The sequence below is a fragment of the Grammomys surdaster genome, unplaced genomic scaffold (assembly GCF_004785775.1).
Source record: "Grammomys surdaster isolate TR1022 unplaced genomic scaffold, NIH_TR_1.0 193, whole genome shotgun sequence".
Lineage (NCBI taxonomy): Eukaryota > Metazoa > Chordata > Mammalia > Rodentia > Muridae > Grammomys > Grammomys surdaster.
Window position 1 is genome coordinate 1,016,862 of NW_021604638.1, and position 17,267 is coordinate 1,034,128.

Sequence of the window (17,267 nt, forward strand, 5' to 3'; positions counted from 1 at the left end):
TTACATTTGAGAAAACAGGCACAGGGAATCTGAAGATGCCTATTGGTTGTAGGGTAAATCACAGGTAATTGAGACTATCATAAATTACCCACAGCCAGATCATTTAAAAAGAGAAATCATTAAAAGTTCTCTTAAATATCTTTACTGAAAACAAATTTTCGTTAAAGTGTGGCTGTGTTTTAATTTGTTTGATGTGTTAGGGAATGCCAGGAGCTAAGGAGGGGCATGGAACAGGCTCAAAGAGGCATCCACCAGAGGCCCTGCGGGACAGAGGATGTAGCTTAGTTGGTACAGTGCTTTCCCAGCATTCGAGAGACCCCAAGTTCGATCCCCAGCATTGCATAAACCAGGCCTGGGAGCCCACACCTATAATCTTGAAAGTTGGAGACAGGAGGATCAGAGGTCCATGGTCATCCTCTCCACACAGTGACTTAGAGGCCAGCCTGGGTAAGGTTCCAAGGTGGGACTCTGCCTCTCATGGATATTACAGGGTTTGGAATTCCAGTGAGCACAGGTGAGAAAGCCTACAGACTCCAAAGGAGTCAATACCAAGTCTCTAGCAGTTTCATTTTTGCTACAAGGTCAACGTTATCATGTGTCCTACCTCTTCCCCCAACAATGGGCTGAACTCAAGCCCATGTCTGCTTGCCTGCTTGCCTGCCCACAACACACAGGTTGGCAATGACACAGGCCTACTAGGCACTGGCACACTCATAGGCTGTGCCCTCTGTTGTTTTTTGAAGGGCATTCCAAAGGATACCTGGGAGGGGCCATTAAGACAAACATGCACCCTCGGCGGCGAGCCATCAGCAGCACACCTAGGGAAGATCCCTGCAGCTCAGTTTACCTTTTATGGTTAACTTTTACCTTTAAGCTCATTTTCACTGTATGCCATGCTGCTGCTTGCAGAAAGTCTGCTGGGTGCCCGACAGTGTCTGGGAGGCCCTGCCATATTGAGACTTGGTCTCAAACACCAGTAAGTAGCACTGAGTGGAGAGACCCTGGCTCAGAGAATATCAAGACCAGCCCGCCTTCCGAAAGGTCTGCCTTACAACTCAAGGACAGCTGAGCAACCTGGCAAACTCCGGAAAAAAACAAACACCCGTGGGTGAAATTGCCTTGGGTCAGAGAAACAGTGAGAGAGAATTGAGGTTTAGGTACATGTCAGAACTGGATGTGTTTCTGATCCAGTCAGACTCCCGATTGTGACTTGAGAGATGAAAGTGATTTCTCTTAATAGCCCTTCCTTAAGGACCAGGTCTGAGCCATCTCCATAGAGACCCCCCTCTATAACGGCTACCCAGCAATCTTCATTTCTATCACATAGATTTCTTGTACATTTTCCTTTTAAGCAGATTTGACTCTGTCTGGGAAGGACGTTAGACTTTCATTTCAAATAAAATCACATCAGAAGACATTAATGACAGCTTGGGATGAAAGGAAAGAAGCTTCAACTCCAAGTGACCCTCTCATTAGCATTGCAATCGCCTGACCATCCTGGGAGGCGCCAGGATGGGAGATGTTCTTCAAGTGGCCCTGGGCTCTGTCGCTGCAGGGCTGTGACAGCATCTTGGATTTATGAATTAAGTGGTGACCTTGTAAGTACTGGTTTGGAGCCTTGTGATGGAGGCTGTGACAATGGGCATTTCGACACCTACGCTATCAGATGTAATTTGGGGGCCATGGGTGAAATTGCCTTGTGCTAGCTCGAGCTTGAGATGAGCTCACTGCAGAACAATGACTAATTTGTGTCTTCCTGTGAGCAGAGGAGACATTAGCTCTATCTTCCAGGAGATGAACCAAAAAGGTTAGGCAAGGTTTGTCCTGATCCTCTGGGAACTGCTCCTGGCATGAGAATTAGAACCTTGTTGTTGTGAGCACCAAGTGAGAGCTGAAAACTTCAACCACATGAAAAGATTGCAGCCTGAAAAATCCCTTTGTGCTCAGATCTGAGAGAGAGACAGGAAGGGCAGTGGTCATGAGAGGGGGTAAGGGCAGCTGCCGACACTGCCTGAGCCAGCAGCAGATCACAGCAGAGCCTGGTGACAAGTCTAGCTACACCGTAGGCTTCTATCCTAATTCCAAATGCTAGATGACCTGTAGAGAGGCATGCTGAGAAGCAAAACTGCTCAGCCAGTGTCCACTGGTCCTCAGCTATAATGTACATGAAAGACCTAACTTGCCCACTTCTGCATGGCAAGGGGAAGGGCTATGAAAAAAGAAAAAAACACCCTTTTCATGGAACACTGTCCAATTAGCCTTTCTTTCCCTTCACTTAAAAGCTGAACCGAAATTAATTTTTTTTTTCAAACAAGTCAGTTATAAAAGAAAGCCACAGTGCTTTGCCGGTGGGTAATTTCAACTTGATTAAAGAGAGGGACCGTTGATAAAATTGATGCCCAGTTAGCTCATAATGGATGAAGGCTTGTGTCTGATGCTTCTTGAAAATTCCAGGTGCCTTGTGATGGGTTTTTCAGGCAAGGAATAAGCATCCTGATATCGGAGAGTTCTGAAACAAAGGCAGCAGAGGAGAGCTAACAGGAAAGCCTGGCCTAGAGATAAGGGACTGTATGTAACAGCTGGTGGGTTTTCCAGCCCAGAACTTATTCTGTCTTTTCTCAATAGTCCCTTAGTATTTCTTAAAGCCTCTTGTCCAAGTTCATGCAGAAGACAAACTGCAGCCAACCTCCCCACTTCCCCAACACAACCAGTGGTCACTTATTCCCATTTTAGTCCCTGCTCCAATATAGATGAGGGGTCCATTTATGAAGAGTTCCAAAGCCAATCACACAGGCACTTGAACTCTAGTTCAACCCTCAGAACCTACATCAAAAAGCTAGGTGTATGGGGGGTGGGGGGGATTTAGAGGCTGCAGCTGTGGAGTCCCAGTGGGTTTCCATGTTGCAGCTGGTCCCACATGCAGGAGGAACGTCTATGGTTCCAGTGGCCTGGAGGCTTTGGTGGCAGCAGGCCCCAATGACACAAGGAAGTCCTTGGTTCCAGAAAGGTTTATTGTCATGGTGGATGGTGGATGGATCTGGGCGTACCCCCCCACCCGCGTAAAACTCAGGGCAGTCCCGAGTTATATAGGGAGGGAGAAAGGGGGAGGATCAGGGGAGGATCTGGGGAGGCATGCTTAATTTGCTCCTCCCTCTGGCCTTCATTAGTATGTAAATCCCTAGGCCTGAGGCCTAAAGTCTGGCCTATGTGACTGAACAATGTAATTCTATGGAGACTGGACTGCTTTTCAGGACCCTGGGTTCTTGGGGCAGCCGAACTCCTGCCGGTTCTCACGCAGAGTCTCGGGGTTCTAGGCAACTGCTCAGCCATGACCGAGGATACCCTTACACAGTCCCACAGGTGTACTGACGCCTCTTGTAATCTCAGTATCATGGAAGTAGAGACAGGAAGATCCCTGGAACTCAATGGTTAGTCAGTCTGGCTTATTCAGGAAGTCCCAAGCAAATGAGAGACCCTGTCTGAAAATCAGCAAGGTGGACAACACCCAACCTCTGGCTGCTGCATGAATGCACATGTGTACACACACACACACACACACACACACACACACAAACACATACAGCGACAGATTGTGCACTGTACAAGGTCATGGAATTAAAGAGACAAGTAGGGGTGAAAGGTCAGTGCCCACTCTGCTCACAAAGCCACACATATGGAGGAACACTGTTTTTTTTTTAATGAACTTGAGCTACTCACCAAGTGGGGGAGAACCTGCAAGGGGTCTCTTTCCAGAAGACATATCACTCTCCAAGTCTCACAAAAGTACCACATGGGTTGATGATGGCTTGACATAATAGATTTGGCAGCATCCTGACTCCAGTACCCAGTTAAATACACTGAGCAGTGATTAGCGGATCACTCATGCTACCCAAATGAAGAAGGACCAAGAGTCAGCCTAGAGCACCATGGCCCTCCAACTACAAAGCAGGCGCATGCGGAGGGCTTCTGGGAGAGAGGGGTACCTGGGACAACAGCAACCAGGCTTCAAGTCCTCCAGAAAGTAAATGGTTACTCTTATAATGTTTGCATCACTTCTCCCAGTGGGCACGTTTTGCTAGAGTACTCATTACTGTAGCTCTTGGGGTTCACAGTGTTACTAATGACTACTTTTCTCCTCTAATAGAATGCATAACACCTTCCAGAACTATGAAAGCTAGCTAGAAGCCAGGTTAATACCAACATGATTTCTCTGTGTCCTGTGACTCGTACATGGTATCTTCAACAATAGCGTCTTACTCTCAAGTTGGAGGATAGCCAAGGGGAACACTTTTTGAGACAGATCTCTAACTAAACCTGGAGTTGGCTGAATCAGCTCCATTAGTTGGCCTGTGAGACGCAGGGATCCACCATCTCTACCCAGTCTTTTTACGTAAGAGCTGTGGCTGCAAACTCTTTGCTTGTAAACAAACACAGAATTGATGGAGCCATCTCTCCAACCCTCCTGCACCTGGTTTTGTTTTTGTTTGTTTGTTTTTGTTTTGTTTTAAAATAAAGTTGTACTGGGATGTGGGAAAGTTTTAATGGCAAAGCTGGACACAGAAGTCTCTGCATCCAAAGGGGATGCAGCCTGCCCATTGGACACTCAAAGCAGTTGTTTGAATGAGAATGTGCCCGATAGGCCCATGAGCTTGAACACTTGGTCCCCAGTTGGTGGTGCTCTTTGGTGGTGGTGGTAGGGTCATAGAACTTTCAGGAGGAGCAGCCTTGCTGAAGAAAGCAGCCAGTGAGGTGGGTCTTTGTGGTTCTTATAGCCTGGTACTACCTCTCTCTTTCCCTTCCCCTCCCTCTCCCCGTTCCTCTTCCCCTTCTTTCTTTCTGTCTCCTTCCTGTATGTGTGTATATAAAAGCAATCAGCTAGCTTCCTGCTCCTGTTGTCATGTTTGCCTGCCACCATGTTTCTATGTTTGTCTGGCGCCATGCCTCTCCCATTGTGACAGACATTGCTGCTCTAGAACCTTCTTTCAGTTGTCTTGGTCAGGGTGTTTTGTTATTGTTGCTTTGTTTGTTTGCTTTTTGTTTTGTTTTAATCATAGCAACAACATTGGCTACTTTTCTTGTGGCTATGACAATACCAGACAGAAACAACTGGAGGAAGAAGGCATTTATTTTGGCTCTGACTCTAGAGACTTGAGTTCATCACAGTGAGGAGAGCATGGCAGCTGGAGCTAGACACTGTGCTGAGGCAGGAGCTTTCAGCAGCTGTTTCTCACATTTTGGTGGGCCAGGAAGCAGACAGCAGGACTGGAAACAGGGCGGTCTAACCTTACCTCCAGTGACTCACTTCCTAAAGGTTCTGCAACATTCTCCTCACCCCAAATAGCCCCCTCCCCAGGAAGGGAAATGCTCATACATGGGAACCTGTGGGGACACTTCACATTCAAACCACAAGAATATGGAACTCCACATGTCACTGTGTCTTCTCCCACACCTTCTAACTGAGCTGACGGTGACTTATACAGCGAGCATAGTGAGTTTAGCAACAGTGCCCAAGGATAACTACAGCAGGGTTGGACAGACAACAGGGATGGACAGACAGCAGGGCTGGAAAGACAGCTTTGTGGTGAAGAGCCCTTGCTGCTCTTCCAGAAGACCTGAGTTCAGCTCCCATAACACACACTGAGTGGTTCACAACTACCTGTATCCCCAGAACCATGGGAACCAGCACACCCTCTGGCCTCCAAGGGTACCTACAGTCATGTGCATGTACTCATACACAGACACACACATATGCACAATTTTTTTAATGAATCTTTAAAAACACAACAGCTAGGATCATGATAACAACCTACTGTGTAATTCTGCCAACATGGCTTCTCTTGTGCTTTGAATTATTATTAAGGATAACGAAAGCTAATTTGAACCAGACTCTGCGACAGTTAGTTTGGTAATGGTGACAGAAACTACGGGAATAGAAGCTACACAGAGCAGCTGTCTCTGGCAGGAGCGCCTTAGCAGGACATGGCCAGACACACAAGGGTCCATCACACAGCTCAGAATAGCATGCAACTCAAAATGCAAATGATTGATCCCTGGGATCTCCCATAGAATACTATCAGACCATACTATGGACTGCTGAAACTGAGAATAGAGAAAGAAGAAATATCAGGGGCTCCATCCCATAAACAATTTCTCAGTATATATCTGTTTTTACATAATACATAATTATGTGTTTACATAATACACGGTATATATCTCTTTTTACTTAATACATAATACATGCATTCTCCGTGACTATCAAAGGTCCTATGTATAGTACATGGAATTTATTATGACATTTTTATGTATATATGTAATATGTCTGGGGATATATGTGTATGCACCCAAGTCTGAGGGGAGGGGCTAGCATCAGATGTCTTCCCTCCACTTTGTTTCGGAACAGGGTAACATGAATCTAGAGTTCACTGATGATGAGATTCAGGGATCCTACTGTCTCTGTTTCCCCAGTGCTGGGACTGTAGACACACACTGTTTCCCCAGGGCTGGGACTGCAGATACATACTAATTTGCCCATGTTTTTACAGAGGAGTTGGGGATCCCAGCTCAGGTCTTCATGGTTGCTCAGCAAGCACCTTATCACCTTAAGCAATCTCCTCAGAAAGCCCCTTCAATCTATTACGGTCACAGTCACCACCTTGTCTTCCTCCTGCTTCAGTGATGTCCTCCTCCTCGCAAATAGTTCCCCTTCTGCTTTCAAGTCTTTCAAAACAAATGTCTTTACACTCAGTCCATTTCTCCGGCTTACCCTTCATCAGGGCACTGTCCAAAGTGACGAATGAGGAGCCTGCAGCCTAAGCAGATTTCTGCAGTAAACCGAAGAACATACATTGGCACAGGAGCCAGGCCAGGCTGCCTCACCCTTGGCCTCTGTGGTCCCTGTCTATGGCACGAGACCTTCCTTCTTGTATTCTCTATGACTATCAAGGAGCCTGAGGAGTTAAGAAGATGAACACAGTGCTACCCACTCCAGCAAAAGCTGGCTTAAAAATTCCAACCACAGTTGGATATGGGTTGAGTTGGGTCAAGGATTCACAGAGCATAACTTGAGCTTTCTTCGCCCTGTGTTGATAGATGAGGCCCTTGAAGGAGCTGGCAGAGGCCTCACCCCATGCATCTGGGGAAGATTTGTGAGCACATTTAGATGAGGGATCTCTTGCAGCTCCCATGAGTGTTTACATTGACTTGCCCAAACCAAGATCAAAGAACAGGCTAGAGATATGGTTTCACTGATTTGTATAAATCAGCCAGACAAACAGCAGCCTCGACAACTACTGATGTTTCTCCAGTCGGAGGTAACTAGTTAAGGACTGTAGCAGGCAGCCTCAGAATGCCGTGCCCCTCCTTGGGAAAGAAGTGTGGGGCAACATCGATCACCCAGTGCCCGGCTTTGCCGTGACTGTGTCTGGAGCCATAATTGAAGAGGCTCCGAGGTCTATTTCTCCAGTATCCTTCAACCTTTCAGAGTGAATTTGAGTGATTATTTTGAACACTAAGGCCATATATACTTGTCGAGCTTTCAAATGCTTGCAGACATTGTCTTGTTTCAACTTCATAAGAAGAAGATGATGAGAGCATGCAAGAGCCCTGTCATCTTGCTGAGGAGAAATGGAGGCTCGGGGATACCGAGGGGCTTGTCTAAGGTCATCAGATATATGACTAACAAAAGTGGAATGAGACTAAATGTAATCCCCAGCCTCATAGATCTCCTGTCTCGCCTGGATTCTGGATGATTCTGGGCATGTCTGCTCCTGGGCTGGGCACATTCACCATCTCTTGGTGTTTTTAAATGTTTCCTGATCTACGCATCGTCTTTAGTTTTGTAAAAGCTTCAGATGGTGGAAAGCACAGCAGATCTGCCTCAGAGCGTCCCATCGGCGAGCGTCTGCACACACATGCACAGCAGATCTGCCTCAGAGCGTCCCATCGGCGAGCGTCTGCACACACATGCATCTGTGCATAAGCATGCTCGCCAGCTGGTATCCAGGAGACTTCACAAACCCAAATCCTGTTTCTGATGTGAGGTGCTTTCTACACTGTCAAGAAGATCTTCAGATCTGTGAGTGCATCTGCATTTCCTGAGCCCCTCCATCTGCCAAGGGCCATTTAGGGACCAGCAGTTTTACTTCTCTAGGTCAGTGGTTCTCAACCTTTCTAATGTTGCCACCCTTTAATACAGGTCTTCCTGTTATGACTGCCAATCACAAAATTATTTTTGTTGCTACTTCCTAACTGTAATTTTGCTACTGTTATGAATTGTAATGTAGATATGCATGATATCTGATAGGTGATCCACCTCAAAAGGATTGTGATCCACAGGTTGAGAACCACTGCTCTAGCGTAATCCATGGCCTCCACTGTACAGGTAGAAGCAAACTGAGAATCAAAGAGGTCAATTCATTCATCCAAGGTCACACAGTAAGGATGAGACAGAAGCTGACTCCAAAGGTCTTTGCCTAGCCTTGCACCCCCAGTCACACCTCCATTTTGCTGAGCAGCTGTTGAAGATGCTGGGGGTTGTTATCTTGCTTTGCAGTATTCACTGGGATCCATGCTATTAGCTTCACTGAGCACACGTTGCTTTTACTAAGAAATTTTTCATTTTGAAAACGAACTGGAGCCAAGTCTGGAAGTATAAGCCTGTTATCCTAACTAGCCAGGAAGCTGAGGCAAGAGGAAAGCAAGTTCAAGGGCTGTTTGAGCTATAGGACAAATCTAGCAACTTAATGAGACTCTGTCTCAAAACTTTAAAATGGAGTAAAAGGAGAACTGGCGGGGGGTTAACCCCATACTAGGATGCTTGCCTAGTGTGTGCAAGACCTTGGGTTTAATCCCCAGTACTGAAAAATGGAAGGGGCATGATGGAGAACAGGAGGAGGAGGGAGGGAGGGGAAGATGGAGAAGGGGAGGAGAGAAAGGGAGAGGGGAGGGAGAATGGGGAGGAGGGAGGCAAGAGCAGAAGCCTTAGTTTCTTCATAATCATAACAATACAAGCTGACAACTTAAAATCTCGAAGTTTGTCTTTAATCAAACAGAACCAAAGCTACAGAGCAATGGGCACCACCCTGAGGCCTAAGTTGGGACCATGCCTCTTCAGAGACAGGAGGACTCTGGCCAACCAGGGCAAATACCACTGGCAGAGAAAATGAAGTCAGTTAGTCTGGTTCACCATTCATCCTTGGGAAAGTACAACAAGGGGATCCTCTTGGGAGTCACCTACTCCAGGACAATGACACAAGAATCTATCAGAACTTTCTACACATCCAGAGAAAAACCATAGTCTCTCCTCCTAGATCCAGAGCCAGGCAAAGGTGCTGGATCACGTATCTGCAATACTGTTTTGGTTAATGAGATGAGAAAATGGGGACTCACACTAGCAAAAGAAGAAACATCAGTGTCTGTAAGCAAAGGTGACATGATTTTCTACACATAGCTTACATGTCTAGGAGGGCTAGGAGCATGGCTCCGTGGTAGAGCACTTGCCTTGCATGTTGTGCAAGACCCAGGATCCCACCCCAGGAACGGCTAAACACAATATTAAAAAAAAGCCAAGCTTAGTAAAACTTATAGTGAACAAGATTCATATTCAAAACTCAATCTCGTATCTAAACAAGCAGTGAGCAATTGCAAATGTGCTCTTGAAATATTTGGGCACAAATCTTGCAACATATATACAAACTTTGTATATCGAATGCCAAAATGGCAAAGGAAATCAAAGACCTGCGTGACCAGAGAAATGATACAGCGATGAGGTACAGACAGCTTGCCAGGCTTTTAGCTCGTCCGTACATGCAGCTCCAATCCAAACGGATTGCTAAAGGCAATATATATCAGGAGCCTAAACCCAGGCATGATGACTGTACAAACCAACAGACTGAGGGCCTGGACAGCACAAGCAAGGAGGACTGAGTTCACAGCCCCAGCACCAAAGAAAGCCCAGGCGTGGTATCCAGCTGTAGTATCTAGGTGGGGTAGCTTACTTATGTCTGTAACCTTAGCTTTGAAGGACACGGACAACGTAGTCCCTGGAGTGAACTCTAAGATTACTGAGAGACTCTGTCTCTACTACTACTACTGATGATGACAAGAATCATGATGATAATGACAATAAATGTGATGAGAAAGATGCCTGAAGTCTGCTTCTGATATCTGTATGTGCACACGCAGGCAAATTTATTTGGACACACACCGGCGTACACACACATTCAACCACCCCCTACAATACACAAGGGCATCGACAAATGGCCTCCTGATAGGAGGCCGTTAGTTAGTTGGTTAATTTTAAAATGTAAATTTTAAAGGAGGACTCCTAATGGAGGTATCATGCATGGGTGAACAATGCTATTCCAAAAATTCATGGGCTACTAATGGAAACTATAGTACCTGGGGTGACACAGCTCCCTATGAGATGGGTCAGGAAAGCCACAAACGTGTCCAAATCAACACAAGCTACTGTCAGTGCCGTTGGCGAGCCACCGTAAGGACTCGGTAAGTGTCTCTCTTGTTGGTGAAGATGCCACATGCTTTGGCTGTAACACATAGAGAGACAAATCTCAATCCAACCAGGAAAATTCCTCCCTGATGGCTTCCTTTCCTAGTGCCAGAAGTGTTATTCAGGCTTTTGGGAAGAAAGATGTAAATAATATTATCCAGCAGTGAACTCTCCCTGCTACAGACCATGTAAGCTTCTATGTGCTCACTGGTACATCAGTGGCACGGTGGTTAGAGCAATAAACACTGTGTTACTTCTCTGATTGGGTTTAAGCTCTGCTCTACAGGGGGAACATCATGGCTGGTACTGTGATCCAGTTCAAAAGTCCATCTGAGGCTTCTAAGTTAGAACTGTTGTTGTTCTGCTAAATGATCATTCTGTGCATTTGCCTTCTAAATGTTTGTGTTTGCATCCATAGACATGACTGTTGTCAACTTTGGTCAGAAAAGCTTTTTTTTTTCCCCCTAGTGGGCAACAGTCAAGAGTGAGATGCGGAACTGTCAAATGTACTGTGTACCAGAAAGTTTAGTTCTGAATTAAAGAAATGTATCAACCCCACTATCAGTAAGGTTTGGGGACCATTGAGAAAGAGGATATAGGAAGCATATAAGAGCCAGAACATGGGGAGGAGTGCTCTTGGGTGCTATCTTCTGTCATGACATGGCTACTGTAGTCATGAGCTCACAAGAGCAGGCATCACCTACAAAAGACCTGTGCAAAGTCAAAACAGCAAAATCCCAGCCCGCGGTAGGTAGGATGATCTCAAGGTCTCACCACTGACTGAAAGGCTAGAGGCAGTGGATACTTACTGGGATAAAGAATGATTGTTCTTTTTTGAAGATGAAGGATCTACTCAGTTACCCATTCTCCAGGGAATAATAGCACACAGTACACATACACTGGGAACAGAAATGAACTTAACGAGTTTGAAAATAACAATATCGACACGTGCAACATCACATGAATGTACACGTGCAAGCACACGTGCACACCACAAAAGAATCACAGCAAAAAAGAAAAAAAACTGTCAAGGGGAGGGGGAAAGGAAATGAAGATAATAAGGATGGGAACATGGGGATTAAAGCTAAAACTAAGGGCCACCTAAGAGGTCATGTGGAAACTTACTACAATAAAATCTTCTTAAAATGCATTTGAAAGAAATCTAAATGGAATTATCAAACAAGGGAGATAATGCCCCAACTAGACATCGCTCACCCCCAAATAAAACTCCAGTGCCAGAATGGGTTTGGATCTTACTGAGTTGTTGGCTAAAGAGGCCTCATGGAAACCCCAAAGGAACTCAGGTTATCGCCACGGCCATTGGTTGCTCTTCACAGACTTGATCAATGCCCTCTGCGAAAGATACCAGCTGTGTAATTCATTGAACATGGGACAATGGGCTAATGCCTGCCTACAGCCTTCACAAAGTGATCATAATACTGAAAGATGCTCTCCAAATCACAATAGAGAGAAATACTAACCCAGATTTAAAAAAAAATAGAAACAAAACTATGATATTCATTGGTGACCTACCTGTATGAGATGCTAACGCCATGGTGACTCAAAGATTGGGAGAGTAACCAATTACAAACACAAGGGGGATTTAAGGCCCAATAAAGGAACGTAACAATAAACCAACTCCTGCAGACATTCTGCTATGCTCACACAACAGTGTCTTGCTCAGGCATCATTAGAGAACCTTCCTCCTCCAGTGGATGGGAATACATACAGGGACTGAAAATATGCAGTGAGAGACCTTGGAACACTCAGTCCTAAAAGGAGTGTCTCCATCAAATCCCTCCCCTCAGGGAACTCGTCAGAAGAGGAGGCACAAAGATGGCAAGGACCAGAGGAAAAGGAAGAAAGCAAAGAAACAAGACCTACAAACACAACAGAGCCGAGCCACAGACGGACTCACAGGGACTGTGGCAGCACGCACAGGGCCTGCACAGGTCCAGCCTAGAAGGTCCAGCTCTGAGACAGGAAGTGGACACAGGCCCCATCTGTAAGACAGAGGCTGTCTGCAACTGACTACCACTTCCAAAGGAAAATTAGTGTTGTCCAGTGGAGTCTCACTGCAAATAGAATCCACACTGAATGGCAGGCCCCGAGTCTAGGAGCAGTTGGGCAACACTAATGAACTCATTAGTAATTTTTTGAGGGGTTTTACCTCATCATGATGTGAGAGAGGGTCTTACAGTTTTACTGTTGTGAGCAGACGCCATGACCAAGGCAACTCTTATAAGAATATTTAATTGGGCTGGCTTACAGGTTCAGAGGTTCAGTCCATTATCATCAAGGCAAGAGCATGGCAGCATCCAGGCAGGCATGGTGCAGGAGCTGCTGAGACTTCTACATCTTCATCTGAAGGCTGCTAGAAGAAACTGGCTTCCAGGCAGCTAAGAAGCAGGTCTTAAAGCCCACACCCACAGTGACACACCTACTACAACAGCACCTTTGAATACCACCACTGCCTGGCCCAAGCATATACAAACCATCACATTCCACTCCCATAGGTTTATTCAAACATATCCATTTATGGGGCCATACCTAAACATAGCATAATGCAAAATACATTTTGTCCAACTTCAAGTGTCTCCATAGTCGATAGCAGTCTCAACAATGTTAAAAGTCAAAAGTTCACAGTCTCTTCTGAGATTCATCCAATCACTGAACTGTAATCCCCAAAGCAAGACAGGAAACCAGCTGGGCAAACTCCAGACTCTGCATCTCCATACATGATGTCAAAACAGTCTTCAGATCTCCAACTCTTTGTTGACTGCAACAAACTTCTTTCTCCTGGGCTGGTTCCACTCCCTGTTATCAGCTTTCCTCAGCAGATAAGCCATGGCTCTGGCATCTCTAACATCTTGTGGTCTCCAAGGCAACTTCAATGTTACAGCTTCTTGTTTCAGTGTCTGGGATCCACACGCGATCTTCTGTCCTCCTCCAAAGGGCTGGTGTCACTTCTCCAGCTCTGTCCTCTGTAGCACTCTAAGCTCAGGTTGATCCACTCCACTGCTGCTGCTGTTCTTGGTGATCATCCCATGGTACTGGCATCTCCAATACACTGGGGTCTTCTGCTGCTGCAAGGACTCACAAATAGCCTCTCAGCTGTTCTTCATGACCCCTTCACGTCTTCAAAACCAGTACCACTGGGTGACTCTTACACATTACCAAGTACAGCTTCAGGACAAGGTACAACCTTGGCTATCTCTAGAACATAGCTTCTTGTGTGCTCAGAAAACACTTCCCAGAAGATTTCACCTCAGTGATGCTGGTCTCCTCTTAATCACCACTAATTTCTTAGTTCCAGCTAACCAGCATTAATTGTCCCAGTAGTCCCTTCTATCCTGTACTCTAAAGCCAGAGCCACATGGCCAAACCTGGGAAGTTCGGCTGCTTGCTGAGGCTGGAACATGGCCCCTTTGTTCCATTACATCATCACCAGCTTTCTGTTTTCCAACTCCCTCACTGCCTAAGCTTGGCTGTCCTGGATCTTGTTCCATAGATTGACTTTGAACTCAGAGATCTGCTTGCCTGTCTCCTAAGCACTGGGATTAAAGATATGGTCCACAAAACCTGGATTTAAGCTTTTCTTCACCTAGAACTGTTCTGTTCTAGGCTGGCCTGGAACTAAAAGATCTGCTTGTCTTTGCCTCTTGGGATTAAAGGTTTGTACTACCATGCCCGGTCCTAAACTTAGCTGGGTGGGATCTTGCTCCAAGGTCACTACTCCCTTAATTCAATTTAATATCCTTTAACACAGAATTTAGCTCCATTTGACTTCCTGGTCCCCTTTACTGTTTGAACCATATATTTTATATTTTTCTTTTCTCAGCTTGCTCCTTTTCATTCAAATGCTCTTTATAAGACAGAACTTTAGTAACTACACAGCAGAATTTATATCAGGCTATTTTGAGACTTCTTTATATAAAAAAATAATAATAATCCCAATCTCTTCACCTTAGCCTCAAATAGACTCTTCAGAGAAGGGCAAAGAGCAGCCACGTTCTTCACCATACACCACATGGACAGTCTCTAGGCCACATATTAAAATTCTTCTCTGAAACTTCTAGAGCCAGGCTTCCACAGTTCAATCTCCCCTCAGCAACAATGTCTTCCGTATTCCTAGTAGATGGCCCACTGAGCCCCACTTAAAGCATTCCACTGCTTTCCAAATCCAAAGTTCCAAAATCCACATGCTTCCAAACAGAAGCATGGTCATACCTATCACAGCAATATTTCTTATTTATTTTGTTCTACTGTGATTTGTTGCTGGGTTTTGGTTTGATTTCCTTAGGTTTTGTTTTTTGTTTGTTGTTTTGTTTGTTTGTTTGTTTGGTTTTTGTTTTTCGAGACAGGGTTTCTCTGTGTAGTTCTGGCTGTCCTGGAACTCACTCTGTAGACCAAGCTGACCTCGAACTCAGAAATCTGCCTGCCTCTGCCTCCCGAGTGCTGGGATTAAAGGCGTGCGCCACCACCGCCCAGCTTACTGGTTTTTTTGTTTGTTTGTTTGTTTGGTTGGTTGGTTGGTTGGTTGGCTGGTTTGTTTTTTTTTTTTGGTGTGGTTTTCTTAGGTTTTAATGAGACAGACAGACAGACAGACAGACAGACAGGATAGATTTCAGTTGGAGGGAAGGTAGGGAAGATATGGAAAGACTTGGAGGAGGGGGAAATATGATCAGAATACATTGTTGCAAAATATATTTTTAAAAAATTCAAATGATAGAAAACCAGTAATTACCACTCTCAACATCAACAGAAATTCTATAACAATAATTGACTATCAAAGCGAACTTTTCTCTCCTAAAGTGGCTCTTAGGGCTTACAAGTCTTATCAATAAAAGTTTCCTGGAGAAGTCACTCTGGTTTGCTTATAACTTTGTCTTCTTCATGACTATTTTACATTCTATGTTCTTAGCTCAGTTCATGTGGACTTGAAAGCATTTGATAGCGATTCATGATTTAAATTTCAATGACTGTCTTCTTCCAACTTAGTAGTGGAAGCTGAATTTAACCTGGTGTGGACGTAGAAAGTGGAGTGGCCTCCGGCTCCCTCTGAGCCGTGTGATCCAGAAACAATCAACATATGCTGTGCCCCCAGGGTTCATGATATCCTGCTTCTGTGTTTGCATCTTAATGTCCTTACAAAGATGTCCTATTCAGTCCCTGCTTCCACTTCAGTGTTCACTTTACTCTTCCTGCCCTAGATGTTCCTTTTAGTATTTTATAATGTCTCATGGAATTGGAATTGCACATTTTGAGGATTTTACACAACAATACCCACCACAAAGGACAGGCAGTACTGTAGGAACATGACTGGGATGTATCCATGACCTCTAGCCTCTTCTTGATTCCAGGCGAAGCCTCTGGTACTGGATGATGCTACATAAAACCAACTCAGTGGATTTTTGTTGGGGTTCTCTTTCATAATGCTTTTAGTGGGCATATTTTTTTTACCATGCAAATCTTTGCTTATATATCATGGTTCCTGATTTGTGGTTTTTATGGGATTTTGGGGTGTGCTAGGGTGTGTGTGTGTGTGTGTGTGTGTTTTCATCTCTCTCTGTTTTCTAAATGAGAAAGAGAAAAAGAAAGAATTTGGATTAGGGTGGAAAGAAATGTAGGGACAATATGGGAAAAGGTGGGGCAAGGGAAAACATGATCAGAATATATTATAGGAAAAACAGGTTTCTGCTTCTTCTAGGCCCAGAGGACCCGGGGACCCAGGATTAGGAGGCAGCAGTGGCTTCCACGGATAGGGGCTGCGGCTGTGGTCGAGGCCACGGGGTTCGTGGAGGTAGAGTTGAATTCAAGGACTGGATTCCTGTCACCAAGCTGGGCCGCCTGGTTAAGGACATGAATATCAAGTCCTTGGAGGGGACCTACCTGTTCTCCCTGCACATTAAGGAGTCTGAGATCATCGACTTTTTCCTGGGGGCATCCCTAAAGGATGAGGTTCTGACAATCACGCCAGTGCAGAAGCAGACTCGGGCTGGCCGACGGACCAGGTTCAAGGCTTTCGGTCATTACTGGGGACTACAATGGTACCGTTGGTCTTGGTGTTCAGTGCTCCAAGGAGGTTGCCACTGCCATCTGAGGGGCCACAATCTTGGCCAAGCTCTCCATTGTCCCTGTGCGGAGAGGCTACTGGAGGAACAAGATTGGCAAGCTCCACATTGTTCTGTGCAAGGTGACAAGCCGCTGTGGCTCTGTGCTGGTGTCATTCCTGCTCCCAGAGGCACTGGCATCGTCTCTGCTCCTGTGCCCAAGAAGCTACTGATGATGGCCAGTATATACGACTGCTCCATTTCAGCCAGAGGCCACCCAAGGCAACTTTGCCAAGGCTACCTTTGATGCCATCTCCAAGACCTGCAGTTACCTGACCCCTGACCTCTGGACAGAGACTGTGTTCACCAAGTCTCTTATCAGGAATTCACTGATCACTTGTGAAACCCACACCAGAGTCTCTGTTCAGAGGACCCAGGCTCCAGCTGTGGCTACCACATATGGGTTTTTATACAAGAAAAATAAATGAACTAAGTCTGTTAAAAACAAAAGAAAACAAAAAACAGGTTTCTTCAATAAAAATTAAATTGTTTTAATAAGCCATCACTACTATCATCAAAAACAGAAAAGATAGCATAATATTTCATTGCTTAAAAAAGAGGAATTTCATTCTTCTTTAAAGTGGCTCTGGGCTCTTGCATGTCTTTATCAGTAAAGTTTTATTGGGATGTCCACAATCATTTGCTTA

The 17,267-nt window shown here is 45.3% G+C and overlaps 1 pseudogene; it reads left to right on the forward strand.

Moving 5' to 3' along the window:
* The first annotated feature begins 9,714 nt into the window (after positions 1-9,714).
* LOC114623069 lies at positions 9,715-16,963 on the forward strand (annotated as a pseudogene).
* Positions 16,964-17,267: the final 304 nt, after the last annotated feature.